This window comes from Cebus imitator, unplaced genomic scaffold (assembly GCF_001604975.1).
Source record: "Cebus imitator isolate Cc_AM_T3 unplaced genomic scaffold, Cebus_imitator-1.0 Scaffold711, whole genome shotgun sequence".
NCBI lineage: Eukaryota > Metazoa > Chordata > Mammalia > Primates > Cebidae > Cebus > Cebus imitator.
Genome location: NW_016108026.1, coordinates 119,703 through 133,391, shown reverse-complemented (window position 1 = coordinate 133,391; position 13,689 = coordinate 119,703). Strand labels below are relative to the sequence as shown.

At 47.7% G+C, this 13,689-nt stretch overlaps 1 protein-coding gene across 1 annotated transcript in view; it reads left to right on the top strand.

Moving 5' to 3' along the window:
• The first annotated feature begins 511 nt into the window (after positions 1-511).
• PACSIN2 (protein kinase C and casein kinase substrate in neurons 2) overlaps positions 512-13,689 on the top strand; it is a 129,987-nt gene continuing 116,809 nt past the window's right edge. Inside the window, exon 1 of the mRNA XM_017518879.2 lies at positions 512-660. The gene's annotated coding sequence lies outside the window, so the exon portion shown is untranslated. The remainder of the gene's footprint in view (positions 661-13,689) is intronic.

The window sequence follows — 13,689 nt, the reverse complement described above, 5'->3', positions numbered from 1 at the left end:
GAGAGAGCAGCAACGTACGCCCTCCCGCCCCCTTTTTAAACTAAGCGGGGCCACGTGGAATGACGTTTATGGCAGAAGTAGGAGGATCTCCTAATGGCATTAGCTTCTCGGTGTCCCTTGGGAGAGGAAACTTTCTGAAACACTGTAGGACTATCTTCCCTGAACTTCCGGTCAGGTGTGGTGCTGTCCTGCTGCGCCCTCCACCCTTGGGTGCCGAGGAAACCGCAAAACTCCGGCCCCGAGAAGCGAGTCCCAGGAACCACCACCAGCAAGCGGCTTTGGAAGAGTAACTCGCACCACTCTCGCTCCCATTAAACAGGCACTCCCCCTTTGATTGACAGGGGAAGTCACCAGTGCGCATCCGGGGGCGTTCCCTCGTGCGCACTCGGAGCGAGCCGCCTCTGTACGCTGATGGCCCAATCGCGGGCGCCGGAGATGCTGTGGGGCGGGGCTCGGTGTCCGGCAGCCAATGGGCAGAGCCCAGCGGGAGCGGCGGGGGCGGTGCGTTTGCGGCTGGCGGCAGAAGCGGCCGCGGGGGGTCTGGGCAGGGCTGGGCATCGCAGCCGGAGTGAGAGCGGGAGCCGGGCCGGAGCCGGGAGCTGAGACGCCGTCGCGGCCGGCACGAGTGTGCGGTGGATTGGGAGGCGAGCGGCCGCCGAGGTGAGGGGTCGCCGCGACGGTTGGGGCGACGACGGCGGGACGCGGGGGCGCTGGTCCGCGGCGGGGCCCGCGCCTTTTCAGGGCCGCCGCGCTGGGCTCCGCGCCCTGAGGGAAGCCGGTCGGGCCGCGCAGAACTTCCTGTCTCTGTGGGAGGGGGCGAGTCCTCTGGGCCCAGGGGGCGCCCGGAGAAGACATCTTGGGGAGGACAAGGGCGAGTGGGGTCGGCTTGGGGAAGGGGCAGGAGCCCAAGGGGGCGGCGCTGGGGGAGCGGGGCAGTTTTCCGGGGTCCGGGGCCTGCTGGAGGGAGAAGTGCGGGAGCAGGGCCGTCGGGGGTTAAGGACTGCTAATGGGGGTGGGGGTGGAGACAGCTGCAGAAGGGGGAGCTGGGGCGAGTTTTGGATGGACGCACTTTGCGAGAAGTGGGAATCCGAGGCGTGCAGAGGTTAGACGAGGGTGCCGGAGCTGCGCTGGAGGGGAGGCGTGGCTGGGACGCGCCAGTGAGAGGGCAGGGCTTGGTCCTGGGGTGACCTGGAGGGCGACGCAGGATACTTGCGGATGCGCTGATTTGGGGCGCTTTGATGAGCATCCTCCACTTTTACTTCCTTCCCACCCTCCCTGTCCTGGCTGGCTGGCTGTGTGTGTGTGTGTGTGTAGGGTGGGGGGAGCAAAGCTCTTTCTGCAGCACGTCCTAGGGCTGGGGCCACGGTTTGCCCTTGTGACCGTCCTCAGAGTTTCCCCAAACTCATTGACTCAGAAATCTGAACTCCCTTCCTCCTCTAGGGCTTTCAAGCCTGGCCAGGCATCCTGAGAAGTCCTTGACTGGAGAGGTAGTGATTCCTGCTGCTGTTGAATTTCATTGACTCATTGGATTTCGGCTCCATCAGAGAAAGTCGATTTTCTTTTCAGAAGGAGTTGGTTGGTGAGGGTGGCAAGCTATGCTATTGCCTTGGGGCTCCACACAGCCTTTGAGGTGTAACAGGCCCTGGATGCCACTCTCGGCTTGGGTGCCTGAGGAAAGGTGGCCTTTGGCCAGGATATGTGCACCATTCCTGGGTCCTGTCTTCTCTTTTTACCCCCCGCCTGTCCCGGGTTGTTGTGGTGAAGAGGGTAGGCTGCTCAGAGTCTCCAGGGCTACTTGGCACACAGTTTACCAAATACTGCCTGCCTGTCTTGATGACAATCAAGAGACCAGCTCAAAGAATTTGACCCTCAGCTGCAGATGGTGAGCTCACACCTTCCTTTCTTCCTTTTCTGTGCCTCCCTCTGCACTTATTCCGGTGTGCTGAAGTTTTGTTGTAAACCTGCTGGGATTGCCAGATTGGAGCCCAGGGCAAGGGCACAGACCAGGTGGGCAGTGTTGAATGCCAGTCCTCCTGTTCGTGCCCCAAATGCTCTCATTCCACCTGATTCATGAGCCTGCCTGCATGCAGCCTCCTCATAGTGATATTGGATGCGTGCCAGTGCAGCTTGGATTTCTCTTGATTCACCTGGAAAACTTTCACTTGTGTGCACTTAAACTTCATTGTAGAATTTGGCAGCCTCCTCGGTGAGGTTATATTGGTTGAGATGTGAGGCCACTACATCAAAAACCTTTCTGTGGTGTGTTTTTCTTTCGACAATAGTCTTGAAGCTTTAAAGAAAGTGGCCATTAGGCCGATGATATTTATTACTTGGGAAAGTAACATAACACAGGGAAGTAGATGAGTGATTAGTCTGCTCTCTTTATCCTCTTTTTGGGAGAAGAATAACAAATCATTTGATGGAAATGGTATCCTTAGCTCTTGCTGCTTTGGGACTTGGAACTTTATTACTTTTAATCTCAAATGTATATGAAGTTGTGATGTGATATTTAAATAATTTAGTCTGGGCGCGGTGGCTCACGCCTGTAATCCCAGCACTTTGGAAGGCCAAGAAGGGCAGATCACCTGAGGTCAGAACCTAGAGATCAGCCTGGCCAACATGGTGAAATCTCGTCTCTACTAAAAATACAAAAATCAATCAGGCATGGTGGCACACACCTGTAGTCCCAGGTACTTCGGAAGCTGTGGCATGAGAATAGCTTGAACCTGGGAGGTGGAGGTTGCAGTGAGCCGAGATCGTGCCACTGTACTCCAGGGCTGGGCAACAGCGAGACTCCATCTATAAATAAGTAATCTAAAAGTATGCATATATTAAACAAAACAAAACAGTATCTGAGTTTCCAACATAGCCTTCCACAGGGAGATAACATTGGCTTTCCCCTAATCCTGCTTACCCAGTCCACATCTCTGATGGCCAGACATTTCTGGGGTGGGAACAGAGGGGCATTTGTCCTTGCCCTTTTTTTTGAGACAGTCTTTGACTCCTGGGTTCAAACAATTCTTCTGCCTCAGCCTCCCGAGTAGCTGGGATTACAAGCGCCTGCTACTTTGCCCGGCTAGTTTTTATATCTTTAATAGAGATGGGGTTTCACCATGTTGGCCAGGCTGATCTGGAACTCCTGACCTCAAGTGATCCGCCTGCCTAGGCCTCCCAAGTGTCCTTGCCTTCTGTTTCTTCTCTATCCCTTCAAAGTCCATGCTGTGTTAAGGGTGTCATGCTCAGGCTTACTGATTCTGAAGGGTTATCAGTGGATGATTCCAGGATGTGGTGGAAGGTTTCTTTAATAATAGTAATGACATCTTGTGTTTAGAGATGGCAGTGGCATTTACCAGATGCTCTCTGGCCACCTTCCTCTGAACCTCCCAGCTGACTCAGGCCTGCCTTACCTGCCATCAGATTGTAATGGCAGCTTTTTGGAGGCCACCTTGTAGATTATGCGGTTAATGACCACATTCACCTGAGTGATAGTGCTGGCTCAGTTTTTTCCCAGTTAGGTTGTTTGGAATGGTAGTTGCATACCTGAGGGCAGTGCAGCAATGCCTTAGTTACGAAGTCAGTTTGCATTCCTCAGGTAGAGTCTTTCTTTATGGCCATGGCACTGATCCCTCACATACCAGAAAGTATCATTTGTCCCTGCTCCAGACAGACTCCAGATGTGTCCCAGTGATGGTTCTTGGGGTAGTTTTGTAGGAATTTCTACAGAATTTTAGTATTCAGATGAGTATGCTCTATCTGTGGGCTAGAGCCAGACTTCAGAGAATTCTCAAAGTATTCTGCACAATGCAACATTTTTTGGTATCTCTGCAGTTCCAGAGGTAACTGCTTGAGGGACAGTGGCCACCAGAGATCACAAGTTTTGATATTTTGATGAAAAACACACATACATAAACAAAAACCACCTTTCCATAAATGACCTATTGAATTGTGTTTATTCCCATGATTGCATGTTCATCTCTTTGCTTAATAAAACGTAACAAAGCATCATAGAGTCTTTCTTGTTTCCTAGAATAAGGCCTTTTTATTTTTAATTTCTTTTCGAGATGGAGTTTCAACTCTGTTGCTCAGGCTGGAGTGTAGTGGCACGATCACTGCAACTTCCACCTCCCGGGTTGAGGCCATTCTCCTGCGTCAGCCTCCTGAGTAGCTGGGATTATAGGCACCCGCCACTACACCCAGCTAATTTTTTGTATTTTTAGTAGAGGCGGCGTTTCACCATGTTGGCCAGGCTGGTCTCGAATTCCTGACCTCGTGATTCGCCTACCTTGGCCTCCCAAAGTGCTTGGATTACAGGCGTGAGCCACCACCCCGGCCTTCAGTTTTTAAAATAATTATTTTATTTTTAAAAATAGAGCTGGGGTTTCTCCATGTTGGCCAGGCTGGTTTCAACCTCCTGGTCTCAAGTGATCCTCCCATCTCGGTATACAACGTGCTAGGATTACAGGTATGAGCCGCCACACCTGGCCTATTTTTAATCTTAAAAAATCATTTGCATGTTTCTTGACTTGAGGCACTGAACTAGACAGAGATGAGAATATAGAAATAACAAAATGGTGTCTCAATTTCCAGACCTCACAGGAAGCCTTAAAAATGATAAATAAGGATAGGGACTTGGCTGTGTCTTTAGAAACTGCATGTGTGGTGGTTTATAGAACATACTCTGTGGCCAGATAAAATTTAAATGATGATTTTTCCTCCCAAGAATATGGGATGATGGAGGGAGAGGAGCATGGATGGAGACTAGGAGCCTTGGGCTCTTGTCCAGCCTCTCCCTGACTAACCCTGAGGTCTGGGACTAACACAGACCTCAGGGACTCAGTTTTCATATGTATCAAATGAGGCACTTAGAGGATCTTTACCTTTTGCAAATCTGTTAACAGGTGTGAGCTCTTCCCAGGGAGCACATATGTGGACAGCTTCATAGACCTGGACCCAGATTAAGAACTGGATCATTCCATCTCTAAGCTCCCTCTCACCTGTGATATTGTGTAATCCTATTTTTCCGGTCATCTTTGAGCTAACAATAATGATGACTTGTATTTATAGAAGATGCACATTCCAGAGCACTTTCACCTCTCATGGTTTTTTTTTTTTTGTGCTCAAAACATTTCTGAGTGGTACGGGTGGCAATAGATGTTCCTTCCTGTGATGAAGAAAGTGGCCAGGCTTGGCCGGCACGTTGATAGAGCACACAGCCAGAGGCTGTCCTGGGACTGGAACTGGGGCTCCTGGTTGCCATCCTGGGGCTTTTCCATTAGGCTTTGCTTCCTTGGTGGTTGTCATTATGAGTTATGTTTGGCAGTTCAAATATCCCCAGAATGTGTCACTCACAGAGGGAACTATTTGTTCATCTGCTGAAAGGACTGTTTTTCTCTCTGAATTTGGATCACTAAACACCTTTCTGTATGACTGTGAAAAGGCTACTTACTTTGTTTCTGTTATTTTTTCTTGCTACGTCTTTCTTTTTTTTTTTTTTTTTTTTTTTTGCCACATTTTTCATAGGGGCAGTTTGTAGGGCTTGAGTGTTTTGAGCAGACTTATTTAATGCTTATTGATGAAAGAGTACATTAAGATGACCACTTCTCAGTTGCTTAGCAGTTGAGAAAGTTGTGAAATAAATGTTAAGTAAAAATTCCAAATGTCTGACTTGTCCTATCCAAATATGTCCTCACAGATGAGATGCTCTCTGCAGTCTAGGAGGCCCCTCCCTGTGCCCAGAGCTGCTGAGTGGGTTTGAAAGTTGGGTGTGTATTGTGCTGGTGGCCAGGACTGTCCAACAGTGGCTTCTTGTGGCCTTCTGACCAGACTCCTAACGTTTTATGAACTAATTTTGTCATTTTATTGAAAGAGTACATATTCTCAGCTATATAAAGAGCTTCTGTATGTGAAAGAACACTGAACTTAGGCTGGGTGTGGTGGCTCATGCCTATTATCCCAGCACTTTGGGAGGCCAAGGCAGGCAGATCACGAGGTCAGGAGTCTGAGACCAGCTTGACCAATATGGTGAAACCCTGTCTTTACTAAAATTACAAAGATTAGCTGGACATGGTGGTGTGCGCCTGTAATCCCAGATACTGGGGAGGCTGAGGCAGAAGAATGGCTTGAACTCAGGAGGCGAAGGTCACAGTGAGGTGAGATTGTGCCACTGCACTCTAGCCTGGGTGACAGAGCAAGACTCTGTCTCAAAAAAGAAAAACAAAAAGAAAAAGAACACTTAACTTTAGAGCCTCACAGATGTTATGTGACTTATTTCTGATGAAAATAATCATAATAAAGATAAAAAAGTATTTCTAAAGAATACTTCTGATCTATTTCTGAAAGATGTTTTGAATCCTCAGACATGGAAGCTGATAGTACTGCACACAGCAGGCGTCACTCAGTGTGGAGTGTGTGTGGAGAACTCCACCTGTCTTCCCATTATGTCACGTGTGCTGTGACTGTTATTGCAGCCAGCTGGGGCACTCTGTTAAGCTGCCCTTGGAAGTACCTGCTTTATATTTTCATTTCACTCCCTGGACTGAGAGTGTTTGGAGGATATCTCAGTGGCTCCCGTGGAGGGAGCATCTGTGGGTGGAAGGCAGCAGGCAAGGTGAGTCAAAGGGGGTGGTCCTGGCCACTGCAGCCCTGGAATCCTGAGATAAAGATGATGGCTGCTGTGTAAAGGCAGCTCAGTGTAGACAGCAGGCCTAGAAACTTACCTCGATTCATTGTGGCAGTACCAGATAGGAGTGTGTACAAAGTACAGGAGGACAGAGGAGGGCAAGTCTGACTGCCCTCAGGACACTGCAGAGAGCTGACCTTCAGGGAGGTGACTTTGGAGGGATTTTGCCAGAGCCACAGGTGCCCTCCAGTTGGGTTGATGGGAAGGACCATGCTGGGCAGAGCTGTGGAGAGGCGGGGGTTGCAGTGAGCTAAGATAGTGCCACTGAACTCCAGCATGGGTGACAGAGCAAGACTCCATCTCAAAAAAAAAAAAAAAACACACACAGCAGGAAGGGGTGTGTGAGAGAGGGACTACTAGGGGCAGGGAAGCTTCAGGTTGTGACTTGCCCTGTATTCTGGAGGACAGTTCACTGGGGAGCTGTTTCTGGGTATTTAAAACAGGAGGATGAAGATCTTCAGAGAAGCAGGATGTCAGCTAAGTCAGGGATGCAGATGGGGGAGGGGTGATTCAGGTGACTATTTCACAAAGGTCACCTCTGTCCTTGGGAAGCTCAGGGATTGCCATCTGTGTTCCTAGGAAGCAGTGGCTCAGCTCTCTAATGAGAGGGGCTTTTAGAGTGGAATGGCCCCAGTCTTGACTCATTCTCTTAACCCGCATTTACGTGCTTGGTTGGGAATGAAGCAGCTATGTGGGTTCTGCTTCTCTTTCTTTTTTCTTTTTTGAGACAGAGTTTTGCTCTTGTCGACCAGGCTGGAGTGCAGTGGAGTGATCTCGGCTTACTGCAGCCTCCACCTCCTGGGTTCCTGCTATTCTCCTCCCTTAGTCTCTCTCCCAAGTAGCGGGGATTATAGACATGCACCGTCATGCCTGCCTAACTTTTGTATTTTTGGTAGAGATGAGGTTTATCATGTTGGCCAGGCTGGTCTCAAACTTCTGACCTCACATGGCCCGCCTGCCTCAGCCTCCCAGAGTGCCGGGATCTCCGGCGTGAGCCACTGTGCTAGGTTGCTTCTCTTTCCATATGGTGTATGCTTGTGCTTACAGATCGTTGAGCTTAGTATGTCACTTTCACTCTAGTTCCTGCAGAAGAAAGGTAATTTTGCAATAAGGTATTGGAGGTTAGAAACATGGTTTTGGCCAGGCGCGGTGGCTCACGCCTGTAATCCCAGCACTTTGGGAGGCTGAGGTCAGTGTATCACCTGAGGTCAGGAGTTCGAGACCAGCCTGACCAATATGGTGAAACCCCATCTTTAAAAAAAAAGAAAGAAACATGGTTTTAGATTCAGACAGCCCTTGGGTGTGTGTTCGAATTCCACCACTAGGCGACTGTGTGGCTTTTGGCCAAATGCTTCAGCATCTCCAAAACTGGGTGTCTTAGTCAGTTGGGGCTGCTGTAACAAAGATGCCATGGCTTGTAAACAACAGAAATTTCTTTGTTACAGTTCTGTAAGCTGCAAGTCTGAGGTCAGGGTACCAGCATGGTTGGGTTCTGAGGAGGGTCGAGGGTCCTTTTTCATGTTGTGGATTGCTGACTTCTTATAGCCTCATATGGCATGAAAGAAGGTGAGAGAGCTCTCAGATACTTTTTATAAAGGCATCATGCCTGTAATCCCAACATTTTGGGAGGCTGAGGCAGGAAGATCACTTGATGCTAGGAATTTGAAGCCAGGCTGGGTAACATAGTGAGACCCTGTCTCAACAAAAACTGTAGGAAAAAATTGTGAGGATACTAGTCCCATTCATGAGGGCTCTGCCTAATGAGCTTCCAAAGGCCCTACTTGCTAATGCCATCAGCTTGAGGGGTAGAATTTCAGCATAGGAATTTTGGGGGATCCATACCTCAGTCTTTTGTGCCAGGATTCTGACGGCCCTTCCTCATTGGATTTTGGCAGGGCAGCATGAGGTGATGGAGCCCAGGAGCTCAGCATGTGTGCGTGGTCCACAGTGCTGCTTCAGTCACTCTGCTATCACACAGTGCAGTGTCTACTTAAGTGAATTTGCTAATTAAGCAAATTATACCTTTAAAGTGCCCAAAGTGATTTTATCCAGTTCTATTTAAAAATCCTCCCCAAACCTCACAATGTTCATGACCTCTTTGTCCACAAAAGAAAAAGAAAAAAACTCCCCCCTCTCAAACTTTCTGGACCTTTCCTTGGTGACTCGGGGTCATGGGGATGCAGTTGTGTGTCATTGGTGTGGGTGAGGCCTCCTGCGCATAGACTACCCTCATATTCTGGCGCTTACAGGGCCTGCCTTCTTTCTTCTCACCGCCTTTTGTAAGCTGCTGTTGGCATATGGCCCATTTGTTGGGGTGAGGGCCTGATGATGGTCATCCTCCCTGGGTTTTGTTTGTTTGTTTGTTTTTTGTTTTTTTCTTTTTTGAGATGGAGTCTCACTCTCTCCCAGACTGGAGTACAGTGGTGCGACTCGGCTCACTGCAACCTGCGCCTCCTGGATTCAAGCAGTTATCTGCCTCAGCCTCCAGAGTAGCTGGGATAACACACGCCTGTCACCATACCCGGCTAATTTTTGTATTTTTAGTAGGGATGGGGTTTCACCATCTTGGCCAAGCTGGTCTTGAACTCCTGATCTCGTGTTCCACCTGCCTCAGACCTCCAAAGTCCTGGGATTACAGGCATGAGCCACCGTGGCTGGCCTCCCCTGGGGTTTGAGGGCAGCCCTGCCATGCAGAGGCCTTGCTGTCTTCTAGGTTAGTGATTCTCTGCCTGAGTTTGATGTGATGGGTTATAGAAAGCCTGACCCTGGGCTGAAGGGATGCTGCTTGACTATACCTAGTGACTCAGGATTGGAAGAGGGTACTGGTGGTGATGGCTTACCCCTAGGTGATGAGAAGTAGAAAGCAGATGATAAAGCTATAAGCACTGCTCTCCTGTGTGAAATTGTGTTCGGATAACATGTAGCAATGATAGTTAAGGTTTTAGAATTATGGAAAGTTTCTTCTTGTCTTCCAAACTGTATCACTGCCCTTTTACTTTTATATCAATGTTTAAGTAATCACTTCGTAATTAAAATAAGTATAAATAAAAATAGCTTGGTTGTCGAGGCATTTGCAGTTTACCAAGAAGCTTTCCATAGCCCTCATTTTGTTTTCAGAACAGCCTTGTTAATTTGCTACCTTCTTCATTGTTCAGAGGGGAAAGAGAGGGAGAGGTGAAAGGGTCAGTGGTTTTGCCTGAGGCCACCAGCCAGGACCCCACATGCTCCTCTCAGCCCAAGCCCAGAGCTCCCAGGATGCCTATGATGGGTCCTCTGTCTGGACCTGCAGGGTGGTCTTTATAGAATCAACCGTGGCTAGTATTTTGAAGTTTCCTATTGAATAAAATGAAATCTTATTACTATAAAGTGATACCCAAACTGTAGTTTGTGAACATTTTCATATTTTAAACTGCATTTGTCTTTCATTATATTAAATTATGTTGTCGCCAACTGAGTGTGCCATGATTGTGAATTGTGGTCTTCAGAGGAACCACAGAGCAGGCAGTGCTCCCTGTGCAGACCTCCAAGCCCGCTATTAGTGGGTTCTGTAGCTGGCTGACTGGCTGGAGCTGGGCTGCCTGCTCGCCGCTTAGCTCACACATGGTGATGCTTTAATTAAGCAATTGTGACCTTTGCTCCTACAAATGTATCATCAGATAAGGAGTCTGGGCATGTGCCACCAAGGAGGAGAATGTGCATGGGGGGTGTGGAGTCAGTAATGAGAGGCCCACTGTCTGCACAGGCCCCCATGTTCTGAAATTTTCTGAGGGATCGTTCAAGAAGCTTTACTTCCTGCCCATTTAATTCTTGCAACAAGATCGTTTTCTCTCCACTACGCACAAATCAACTGAAGCTCAGAGAGATTAAGTGGCCTTCAGAGGGTCACCATCAGAGCTGGTGCTCTGCCGACAGAAGCCCACGCTCATTTTACCTCCTCTGGCTGGCTGGAATGAGTAAGTTCTGAGTTGCTAACTCTCAGATGTGAATGTTGATAAAGATAATCAGTGTTTTTCCCCCACCTCTGAGAAACATGGACATGAGGCAGATTATATGTGTCTTTTGCTTAAGACAGGATCTATGGCTGTAACTAACTTGCTTAAGATAATATGAAAGTTGACAGTCATTTAACAGCAGGAAGATAAGGGCAGAAAAGGGAGAGTGTCTGGTGTGCAGTCAAGGCTGTGGGTGACTCGCTGGTGCACCCACTCCGTAATGCATTCCACGAGGGACAGGAGGAAGATTCCAGAGGCCCTGGCTTAGGAGTGCTGTTGCCTCGCCTGGGGCAGATGAATTCTAAAAGGCATCGGATGCTGTTGAAGAGCAGGTAGACAAGGGAGAAGAAGTTGCATTTCTGTAGAGCACGGCACTTTGTAAAATTGCCAAAGGTCTTCACATTTTGTCAACATTATGATACCAAATAAGAGCATTTGCTCAGGTGTATTAGAGCAGATTCTTGTTTTTATGCTTGTGATAATCATAACTTTTATGTCAAATGATTTCTTTTTTGCTTTCTTTAAATCTTTTAAAAATTGAAGGTTCAACATAGAAAACAATGTTCTGGATAAAGAACTCTCTTTGTAGTTTACCTTCCACACATTAAGTGTTCTTGGTTTTTTTTTTTTTAATTTCTTTTTTTGAGATGGAGTTTTGTTTTTTTTTTTTTTTTTTTGTTTTTTTTTTGCCCAGGCTGGAGTGCAGTGGCATGATCTCAGCTCACTGAAACCTCTGCCTCTTGGGTTCAAGCGATTCTCCTGCCTCAGCCTCCTGAGTAGCTGGGATTACAGGCATGTGCCACCACACCCAGCTAATTTTGTGTTTTTAGTAGAGACAGAGTTTCTCCATGTTGGTCAGGCTGGTCTTGAACTCCTGACCTCAGATGGTCCACCCACCTTGGCCTCCCATAGTGCCGGGATTACAGGTATGAGCCACCGCACCTGGCCGACGAAGTGGTTTTTATGTATCTTGATCAAGTAACCTATTCCCTGCCGACTTTGTACCAAGCTTCAGAAGAGGCAAGAGAGGTATGTTGTCTCTGTCCTTCCTCAAGGCAATACTTCAAGGTTGCTTGAAGGTGAGGAAGCTCTAGGTAGTGAAATCAGGTGCCTAGTCCAAGGCCAACCAGTTTGTAGATGGGAGAGATTTGAAGCTTGAACTGACCTCACTGTTTTCTTTTCAATAACTGACATTGTTACGATTGTATTATTCAGATTCACTTAAATATTTTCTTGGCTGGGCGTGGTGGCTCACACCTGTAATCCCAACACTTTGGGAGGCCAAAGCGGGTAGATCACGAAGTCAGGAACTCGAGACCAGCCTGAGCAATATGTGAAACCCCATCTCTACTAAAAGTACAAAAATTAGCCGGGCTTGGTGGCCTGCGCCTGTAATCCCATCTACTCGGGAGGCTGAGGCGGGAGAATCACTTGAACCCAGGAGGCGGAGGTTGTGGTGAGCCAAGACTGCACTACTGCATTCCAGCTTGGACTACAGAGTGAGACTCTGTCTTAAAAAAAAAAAAAAAAATTGTTTTATCTGAAGTATTTTCCATTTTTTACTGTCATCTTTAAAAAGATTATTAATGGTTGTATTATCCTATTGATGTAATGAGATTAAAACATTCCCTAGTGCTGGACATTTTAGGTTATTTCCACTTTTTTGCTAATGTAGATGAATTTGCAGTTTATAATTTCATCTTTCTTTTTTCATCTATGCAATTATTAGTTCCTGGGAATAAATTCCCGGGAATAGAAATCTTGTATTAAAGGGCATGAACACCTTAAGAGTGTTTTGGAAGCCTGTTTTGCTTATTTTTCTGATATTTTTGGGTGAAAAAAAATGGGATTCTTTCTCTTTAAGGTGCTTGCCTTGGCCTTTAGAACTTCTAAGCATCTGTGAGATAAGAAAGTTCTGTGAGGGTTTCTTAAATGAGTCACATTTCCTTCCTAAGTTTCTGGATATCATTTTACTTGAATTAGTTGCTTTACTTTCATGAGCAAGACACAATGTTTTAGAAAATCCTTACTACTTTATTATTAATCCCTGGAGCTAATGTTCCAAATTCCCAAGGTCGTCTGTGCTTGGGGTTGCATTCTTCTATCAGCTCAGCAGTCAAGGTAGGCATCTCACAAACCTTCTCTAGCTTTCTTTTCCTCACTTAGGGGATGCATATTGGAAAGACTCTGCAGGGTTCTTTCTGCCAGACAGCCTGGGGGTCATGTGGTCCTTTGGAGTTCGTCTCTAGCTTCTACATGTCATTCTCATGGACGTTCCTGGCTCTGTTCATCTCCAGAGACAAGCATCTCAAGTGGGAACATGGAGGGAAGTTTATAGCACTGGTGCTTGCTTGCCTTGTTTGCTTGTTTGCTTTTCTGTTCTGGTCTACTGTGGAACTTGTCACCATGTCCCCTCCCCGTGGACTAACTTTCCTACCCTCCATTGTCCCTTAGGTATTCACTCTCAGACTGAGCAGAGTCCTGTTTTCCTGGTGGCTCATTTGCCAGGGTCTGCAAAAGACAGGTGCTTAGCAGGGACAGAGAGGGGATCCAATGGGGAGCAATGGCCGGGCCAGCTGACCTCAGTGCTCACCCCGGGGTCCCCTCCCTTGGATTTCTACGGTGCCTCCACCATGTCTACCCTCTCCCACAAGGGGCTGTTTCCCTTTTAGTTCTCTGGCCTCACCGTGGACAAAAGCTTGCTCCTCTTGGTTCCTCTTATCCCAGGTAGGAAAAGCTGAAGTTCACAACAAAACGAAGAGACTGGACTACACCCGAAGGTAGAAATGAGAAGAAACAGCCGCAGACAGCACAGCATATACATGTTTGGCTTCCTAAGCACAGGCAGGTTTTTGTGCCCACACTCCTAACTCCACACTTCTAACTGCACTGGCTCTGCCAGGGGCTTCCCAGCTTCCTGCTTCCCCTACTAGCCCTGCTTCTTCTGTCAGTCAAACAGAATTTTAGGGTTAATGCTTTGCTTGATGCTTTGGGGACTGCATTTTTTTTTTTTTTTTT